We start from the raw sequence: 9,745 nt of genomic DNA on the forward strand, positions 1-9,745 counted from the left end.
GGGAGGAGGGAGATTTGGGACATTGGTGATGGCAATGTTGCAGTGATAAAGGGGGTGTTCTTTACATGACTGAAACCCAACTACAATCATATTTGTAATCAAGGTGTTTAAATAAAGATAAAAATAACTTGAAAAAAAAAAAGACCCAAAAAACAAAAATTAACTCTGCCCAAAAAACCCAAAAAACAAAAATTAACTCTTCTCTCTCTCTCTTTAACTATTCTTCAATGTAAAATAAAAAAATCTACAAATTGTGAGACTACCCCATACCCCTAACCCTTAGGTGATGGGTCTGAAGAAGCAGGATAGCAGTGAAGATATAATAAGCCAAGCCAGTCAGGAAAGAGCCATGAAGCCTGATGTCTCTCTGCCTCAGTCAAAAGCCAGAACTGACTTTTCTTTATTATTCCAGAACAAAATTCACCAGGGCTGAGCAGGAAAGAGTGATCCAGGTGGGCTTTTACATATAAAAGAGATTTATGGGCCTGAGGGATAGCACAGAGGTAGGGCATTTGCCTTGCATGCAGCTGACCCAGGATGGACCTAGGTTCCATTCCTGGCATCCCATATGACCCCCTAAGTCAGGAGCAATTTTTGAGCCCATAGCCAGTAGTAACCCCTGAGTGTCACCTGGTGCAGCCCAAAAACCAAAAGAGGGAGAGAGAGAGAGAGAGAGAGAGAGAGAGAGAGAGAGAGAGAGAGAGAGAGAGAGAGAGAAGGAAGAAGAAGAAGAAGAAGAAGAAGAAGAAGAAGAAGAAGAAGAAGAAGAAGAAGAAGAAGAAGAAGAAGAAGAAGAAGAAGAAGAAGAAGAAAAGATTTACATAGAAAAAGAAAGATGGGGGAGTTCTTGTTTCAGCAGCACATATACTGTACTAAAATTGGAATGATACAGAAAAGATTAGCATGGCCCCTGCACAAGGATAACACGCAAATTTGTCAAATGTTCCATATTTTTAGTCCCTTTTATATATTATCCCTCCTCCTCCCTTCAGAAATCCTATTCTCTCATCCCCCAATCCTGATCCATTATCCTTATTTAACTCTCTTTACCCTCAGTTCTTAACCCATTAGAGACCGAGACCAATCTCCTGCCCCAATAAACCATCACCCAGCTCCCAAAGCAAAAGAATACCCTCTCAGCCCTACATCTCATGCCTCAGCAAGAAACTACAACCAACACTTTTATTGACTTAAGCTTTGTGGCCCTTCTTTTCACCCTCCCAAATGTGGACTGTTTCATGCTACTGTTTCATCTCCAGAAGGAGGACCCCCAGCCCAAGGACACTACCTGATCCCTTATGGCTGCAAATCACTTCTCAAACTGAACAAAACCACAATGTGTGATGAAAATGTGCCATGGATTTCACCCCCCACAAGAATATCTCAAAAGACTTAATGGGGAATCCTGTATTTCTTTTATATGTTCAATACCTCTATAACAATTCCTCCTAGCCTGTGTATTCCTAAATGTAAGGTAGCTTCTTAAACACCTTCTTTTCTTTACTTCCTTTTTTAAATTTAGTTTTATTTATTTATTTTAGTATATACTCATAGATTATTATTTTTTCTCTTTAACTTCAACTGCTTTGGCTCTGCTTGGTACAAAAACATACAAGAAAAAGTCTTGCCTGGGATGAAACCTCAGGACAAAACCAGGGTACAAATATTCTGTAGCCTGACATTCTTACCCCAAATGAACCAGCAATATAATATGGCACCATTCCTTTTTTATAAAGGCATACTAAAAAAAAGGGGGGGTGGTATTTTATGTATATAAACAAACTCTTATCTACTAGAGATAAGAACCCATACATTTTATATTACAAGAGTGCCTCCTACCCTGAACATGTGTCATGTGGACCCAACTTAGACTCCATGTGACCTCATAGCGACTGTCCAATCCTGAGACCTAGACCTCAGACATAGAACCGACACCATTCCCCTGGGAACCAAACTCCCCCTGGGAAAATCTTAATACCTCTCTAATACCAATTTACGCCAGTTTTGATATGACATCCTGACAGAGAGGAAATGGCAATAACTTGATCTAAGAGCAGAATGTCCTAACAGTAAGATGAAATCAGAAGACATATCACCCTTTGACCTATGCAAAGACCAAGATTACCAACCAGAAGACTGGCATTGACAGCCAAGACTGGGCAGAATTTATCCTGGGACCAATAAAAATGACCCTAGCCTAGGCTTCTTCCTAGGATCTATACAAAAACCAAAATCTCCAATCCCAAGTTTTTACTGTAACAACTGCGACAGAATAGAACTTCTGGAATCATAATTTAAAAACTCTATTCCAGGTTTTGACCTAGGATCTCTGCAAAAACCGAAACCACCAATTATAAAAGTCTGATTACAACAATAGTGATGGAACAGAACTTCTAGAACTATAAAGAAAGACTATTCCTAGGCTTCGTCCTATGACCTGTGTAAATACCAAAATATTGAGTTAGAGAAACCTGATTATATCATCCACAACTGAGTGGAAAGATGCCTGGCACCATAAAAACACCACAAGGAGAGTAAAAGGTGTACGGAGCCTATAGTGGTTCTCATGACAACATGATTCAAGGGCGGAGAAACCTGAAATCTCTTAGGCCAAGGGAATTCCCTTTTTAACTTACCCAATACTTACTACGCCTTTGCAAATAAAAAAAAAAAAGAAGGAAAAAAGAGAGAAGAAGAAGAAGAAGAAAAAGAAGAAGAAGAAGAAGAAGAAGAAGAAGAAGAAGAAGAAGAAGAAGAAGAAGATGATGATGATGATGATGATGATGATGAAAGAAGACACAAGCACAAACCCAAACCCTTTTATGTAGCTGCTGGTTGGGGTTTTTGACTTTTTTCTCATTGGTTTTGGGTTTTTTTTGTTTTTTGTTTTTTTTTTTGTTTGTTTGTTTGTTTTTTGTCTTTTTTGTAGTTGCTGGCTTTGGTTTCTTGTTTGTTTTCTTTTTTGATTGTGTTTTTTGGTTTTGTTTTTTTCTTGTTATCACTTTGTTGTTTTTGTTTGTTATTGTTTTTGGGTTTTTTTTGTTACCTTTTTCTTCTTTTTTCCCTGCTCTCTTCTAAATTGATACTTATAACACCTAGAAGGACTCCTCCTAGTTTTTTGGAGTTTTTTTTCTCTCTTCTTTTCCCTTTTCTATATCTCCAACAGAACCACATTGCTTGAATCATCTTGTTCAGCCTCATAAATTGAGGGGGGGGGACGAATGGTACCAGATCCAGACACTCGCATAAACATTTAGTGGAAATAAAAAATGGTCAGACCTGAACATCAAACCCAAAGTCTGTAGGGAGCCAGATTCTCCCTCACAGTCTTAGCATAAGCACAGCCATCTTGTAGCAAACTGCCATTTTCTAACAGGCCTGTCCTTTAGTTGAGCTATACATTGTGTACGTGCCAACTGGCCATGAGTTGACGCAGATCAAAAGAATCATAAGGTCACACTTCTGGCTCAGGAAACTCAGATCTATAGATAGAGCATTTGGTTTGAGGATGTTCCTCAAGAAACTTGTATCAAATTAATAGGCACATGCCAAACCTTTTGAACTGCATGCTTGACAAATGTTTGCATTGTCCCCTCCTCCCTTTGTGTAAAAACTATATAAGTCATGGCATTTCGAAAATAAATTGATACCATAATCAGAATCCTTGGTAGTCCCCCTTTTTTCCCACCCATTTTTTAACAGGTGCAGACCCTTTCCACGACCACGAATAAACTGAAGCTGCAGGCCGGCACAGAAGTCAACAACAACAGAATCTATACCTAATCCACAGCATGCTGTACAAATGGGGACCAGTCATATTAGTATTCTGGGGAATAAAGGAGGGAGATATGGGATGCATGCTGGGAACAGGGACGAAGAGAGGACATCACTGGTGGTGGGAATGCCCCTGATTCATTGTCACTATGTACCTTAAATATTACTATGAAAGATTTGTAATTCACTTTGGTCACAAATAAAATTTTAAAAAAACAAAGAAGAAAGATGGGGGAATGCCTTTGTTTTGGGTTAATAGCTGGATGTCATCTTACACTCCAGCACATGCTGGTAGACAATTCTACTCAACTTTGTCATGTTGAGGAAGCCCCTCTTATTTAGCTGTTTCTGTGCTTGTTCAGGCAGCAGGTTCTCTATGCATTTCTCCTAAAATGTAAGCTACAACAGGTCTTCAATGTTTTGTTCTTTTGAAGGTAAAAGGTTTGTAGGAAGTGGGTTTGAGGTCTGAATAAATTTTTGCAAAATGTGTTCCAAAGTAACATTGTCTTTTTTCACTAAACTTGTCAGTATGAGTTGGGGCAGTTGCTATAGGAAGAGTCTAGCCATTTCTTAGAGGTCCTTTTTCAAGAACCTGTGGGTGGTGGGAGAGACAGGATGTAGTGTCCCTGACCCATGCTTCTTACCACAATGTTACCCTGTTCTTTCCAGGGAGAAAGGAGAACAGGAAGAAATAGTGCAAACACATCTCAAGAGCAGCCTGCAGGCGCCAATTATAAGCAGGGCCCTTGTGTTCCCTGGCCTTGTCTCTTCAAGGTTCTCAGTGAAGACCCTTTCAAAACTCTTGTCCCCTTGAGAGCATCAAGCACTGAGAGATGGTCAAACCTACTGCTTCCTTACAAACATTCCCATAGCTGGTACCTAAAAAACATGTACTGTGAACTCCCCAAATTAATTTTTAATTATTTTCTTTCTTAATTTATTTTCATTGGGTAATTTTGTTACCACACTTGAAGGTGCTTGGATCAGTACTTGGGGTTCCTTCCTGGAAGTGCTCAAAGAACCATGCACAATGAGGTAGCAGAGATCCAGCCTAGGCCTACAGCCTGAAAAATACAAGCTCTTGCCCTTTGAGCCTTCTTTCTGGCTTCCAAATGTCTTGAGAGTTAATGTTGAGAGCAAGGGAGAGAAAGAAAGAGAAATGCACAAATCACTGAACATGTATTGTTAGAAGACAACTCTGCTAAGTTTAAGGCCAGCTTCACTGAAGAATTGTGTGTGTGTTGAGGTGTGGTAGAGAGAGAGGGTGCCCCTTCCAAGGGAAAAACTGAAAGCTTCAGGAGAATTTACTGGATGAACAGACCTGGACAGCCTCTCAGGTCACCTCTGGAAAGCCCATTCTTTCAATAGTCTCTTCTGCATTTTCTCTAGATCTATCACTGATCTTTCTCAGATATCCTATTCTATCCACCCTTGTCATGGGGCTTACAGCCCCTTTTGGGTAAGGTCAGAGCTGTCGGGGCCTGGAGGCTGGAGGAAGGGAGAGACCAACTCTGTTTTGCTGGGAGTTAATGCTGAACCGTTTCTCTGCAGCTGGCTTCCTTGTGGTCTCTTCAGCTCACTTGGGGCTGAGTTATTTCTTGCCTGGGCTCCAGCCTGGCTCATCAACAAGCATCTCCCACATGATAAATTTCTCCTGCTTGGGGCGAATGAGCGTCCAGGAGAACCATAAGCTCTGGTTGCCAGCTTCAGCGTGGCCAGCAGCAAACAGTTCTCCCATTTAAGAGCAAGTATTTTAAAGTTAAATTTATCAGGGCAAGAGCCAAGCAGGTCTACATCCCACAAAAGCCTGGTGGGGTCAGTGGCTGCCCCACAGAGTTGCCATGAACTAAATGGAGAAGGAGCTGCTAATGACTCTGGCTCTCCAACTTCTAGGACCAAGTCCCGTTCCTATTGAGAATTTCCAGCACAAAGTGTCTAGTATCTGGCTTAGTTTGCATGGTATGGACTAGCCAGCCATCTGCTAACATGGGAGTCTGATCATTCTTACACCCCAGTGAGCTTGGGTTGGTGGAGTCTTAAATGATGATTTGGATTCCCAGAAGATGGAAGGTGGTGAAAGTGAGAGTAGAGACACCATATTTGTCTGTTCACATCTCCCTCTCCCCTAGTGGTTAATCCCAGATCCATTCTCTGCCTTTCTCTGTTTTTCTCCTTCCCTCCCTCCCTCCCTCCCTCCCTTCCTTCCTTCCTTCCTTCCTTCCTTCCTTCCTTCCTTCCTTCCTTCCTTCCTTCCTTCCTTCCTTCCTTCCTTCCTTCCTTCCTCCTTCCTTCCTTCCTTCCTTCTTCCTTCCTTCCTTCCTTCCTTCCTTCCTTCCTTCCTTCCTTCCTTCCTTCCTTCCTTCCTTCCTTCCTTCCTTCCTTCCTTCCTTCCTTCCTTCTTCCCTTCTTTTATTCTTTCTCTTTCTTTTCTTCTTTCTCTTTCTCTCTCTGCTGGGACAGTCCCCAGTGCACAGGAAGAAGAAAAATGAGGCAAAGAGGGAAGAGAGAAGGTCATGGCCAGTCTCAGCCTGAGCTTCTGCACAGTATGGGAGCATGTCTGGATTCAGAAGTATTATGGACTCCCAGAGTTTCTCAGGCATTGTCTTACCTATTCAGAAGACTGAGCGAGGTGGGATCCTATGTGTGTGTGGTGTGGTGCTGGTGGTGGGGTGTTTGTGTGTGTGTGTGTGTGTGTGTGTGTGTGTGTTTTCCTGGTTACATTTCAGCAGAGAAAGCGACCATGAGGGTTAGGTGTGTCCTCCATCTGGCCACCTGCTGGGAGAAGCATGGCAAAGGTAAGGCTCTGCAGGCCAGAACAGGGATGCTCACCCATGGCACCTCCACGCAGCAGTATGCTCGAAGTGAGAGTAACGAGGTCTTCTAAACAAGGGTTTTGTTTCAGCGACGAGCTGGGAATCAGTTCCTCAGACAGTTGTGTCCTCTCTTCTTGGAAATATGAACATGCTCACAGCACAGCCTGAATGGTCTTTCAGAGGCTTCTGACAAACTCCTGGAATAGCCACCTGACATATTTTTGAGGGCCTCCAAAGCAAGTGTTCAGGCAGTTCTGAATTCACTCCAAGAAATTCTTAAGGGACCTCCAGGGCCCCTAGTAGCAAAATTGGGGGCTGGGGGCTTCCAGAGCTGCACCTGGTGATTCTCAGGGGAACAACTGGTGCCAAGATTGATGTTGGCCACACACATTTATGTGTGTCTTCACCTTTGTTCTACCTCTCTTACCACCAGACAAATTCTATTATGGAGAACACTGTGTGGACAAATCATACTTCTGGCCAGGGTATCCCTTGGTTTGGTGGCATGTCTGGTTACAGATCAAAGTTCAGAAGTGGAGAAGACCAGGGGAAAATATTAGTGTAGGGGCCTGAGTGACAGTACAGTGTGGAGAGCAAATGCCTTGCATGTGTCCCACCTGAATTTGTTCCTTGGCATCCTACATGGTCCCCAGAGCCTAGCCAGGAGTAATAACTAAAAATATATATGCCAGTAGATAAAAAACATTTTTTGAAAACCACCCATTTTTTACTCAATCCACCTAGATTTCCTGGGCTGCTTTTAGGTATGATTAGGTGGCCCAGGCCTGGTCAATAGGATTCTTTGATTCATTGACTCCCTGAATTAGCTCCAAGTTGGAAAAAACAAATCCTAACGAGATATTGACACTGTTTTTTTTTTGGGGGGGGGGTGTACTCAGCAGTGTTCAGGGCTTAATCCTAGTTCTGTGCTCCTAGTACACTCCTGGTGAGGCTCAGGGTCCATATAGAGTGGCAAGGGTCAAATCTGGGTTAGTTGCATGCAAGAAAAGTGCTTTGCAGCAATTGATATTGCTTTCTGCTAGATTTTATGCTGCAATAATATATGCTGAGATATTTTTAAAGACACTTAGAGAAAATTATCTGCATGTGAAACAGAGTGATGGAAACAAAGATGAGAGAGAAAATGCAGAAAGGCTAAGTCCTGAGAAAATGATGGAAGCACCTAGATCCAGACTGGCCTGAAGACCATTTGCTCCTCTCTGACATGTTCTTCCTGGGTTCCAAAGACTTGGGTGTCTGGTGTGTGTGTGTGTGTGTGTGTGTGTGTGTGTGTGTGTGTGTATGTGTGTGTGTATGTGATTAGGTCATCATGAGTCATTAATGTTAGGTAGATATTCCCTGACATCAGGATTAGGAAAATTGTCTTCAATCATAGCTTTTCATTTTGTTGTGTTCCCTTGTTCTGATTTTTACTTCAGGGTTTCCCTTTATCTGAATGTCATTTCTTTTACTTCTGTCAACAATATTTTCCCTAAATTTTCTCATTCATTTCTCCTAAATTCCCTCCTTCTTGATACCTCAACTCTTTGAAAACAATGCTTTCACCAAGCAACTCCCTCTTTTGCCCGCATCTTCAACTAACTTTTCTGACAGCTCAGTTGAGGTCTGACTTTCCCTAAGGACTTCCTGGGTAGCCGATGTTTTCTTCATAACCCAAATGCACAGGCCAGGAGAAAGAGGAAGGCCCCTGTCCCATTCCAAAACCATGTTCAGCTTGAGTCTTTGGCCATGTACTTTTGCTCTGACCCCACATTCTCTTTCCATCCCCTTATCTGGAATCCTCCCTTCACACCTAATTCCAGCAAAAACTTGAGTTCTGCTATTTTAATTTTTTCAGACTTACTGAAAAATCCTTGTGTTGAAATTTCAGTTTCATCCTTTATTAGATAGATTTTCTGGAAGTGTTTCTTCTATTGGAAAAAACAAATTTAAGGACAGTCCTGTTCATTAGGACCACATGAGATAAAGTATCCAAAATGTTCAAAATAGTTTTCAGCACCTAAGTGCCATTGAAGATTGGCCTGGCTTGAAATTCTTCCCATCATTCTGGCTGGTGGGGAGAAAGTAGGACCCTGTAGAATGAACAACTTTCTTTTTTAACTTGGAAATTCACTTTGTTGTCCCAGTTTCAACTGAACTTATATGCCATTCAAAAGAAATAGTGATACATTTTAACCCTGTAGAGAAGAGCTTGTTTGTTTGTTTATAAGTAGGACCTACTGATGTATAAAAGGTAAATTTCTAACCATGGTGGAGCAGCACTAATATTTCCAGTACATACCCATATTAGTGCCCTTCCAGGGGGCGACTTGTCTAATGCCACGTCCTTCCCTACCTCTCCTTTACCCATGTCACCCCATGCCCACCTTACCTCCAGTCTCTCCGCCTTCCCCCCATAGCTTGCACTGGCTCCGGGCTTCACCTCACCACATAGCCATTTCCTGAAAACTGTCTCACCAACTGAAGTGATTTATCATCAGCAAGTGGAATGATGGGAAGGCGTTCTTCATTAACCAAGAGTTGATTCATGGGGTTCCAGGCACAAACCCACATAAAGCAGCCTTTCTTTCCCCCAAATAACATAAAATGGTCATCAATCATTCTAGGCTGCCCCCACCCTGAGTGACCTCATTGCTCATTTGGACTCTTGTAACTTTAAGGTAAATCACAAGATTTGGTGTGTGCATGGCATAGTAGAGGCTCAGAGACTTGTCCACTAATTGCAATTCTGTACCGGTCTTGGAAAGCAGGGGTCTTCCAGACTCAAAAGTTCATTCTTTACAAATCAACACAACCCCATACCACCACCTCCCTGGTTCTCTGCCTCCTACCTTAAGCCCCCAATCTTGACCTTACTGACTGGGGTGAATAATTAGGTGAACAGATGGAGGAGGACATTCTTGTCTAGGAAAGCAGCCTCTATAATATGCTGCCCCCTCAGAAAACAGACTGAAATTATATGCTGCCGCACCGTGGAAATTTCCCCCTGCATGTTTTATGTAAACACGTTCATTTGTTCATTCAATGAATCCACAGTTCTTCAAAGGCCCTGTTTATATTAAAAGAAAGAAGCAGAAAAATTTGGGTTGGCTGGCAGCCAGCTCCACACCTACGGGTTTGTCAAGCTGTTAGTGCAA

The 9,745-nt window shown here is 42.3% G+C and overlaps 1 non-coding gene across 1 annotated transcript; it reads left to right on the plus strand.

Annotated features, from left to right (window-relative positions):
* The first annotated feature begins 848 nt into the window (after nt 1-848).
* LOC126019878 (U6 spliceosomal RNA) lies at nt 849-955 on the plus strand. The gene has a single exon (XR_007499494.1). It is a non-coding gene; the product is annotated as a U6 spliceosomal RNA (small nuclear RNA).
* Nucleotides 956-9,745: the final 8,790 nt, after the last annotated feature.

This window comes from Suncus etruscus, chromosome 9 (genome assembly GCF_024139225.1).
Source record: "Suncus etruscus isolate mSunEtr1 chromosome 9, mSunEtr1.pri.cur, whole genome shotgun sequence".
Classification (NCBI taxonomy): domain Eukaryota; kingdom Metazoa; phylum Chordata; class Mammalia; order Eulipotyphla; family Soricidae; genus Suncus; species Suncus etruscus.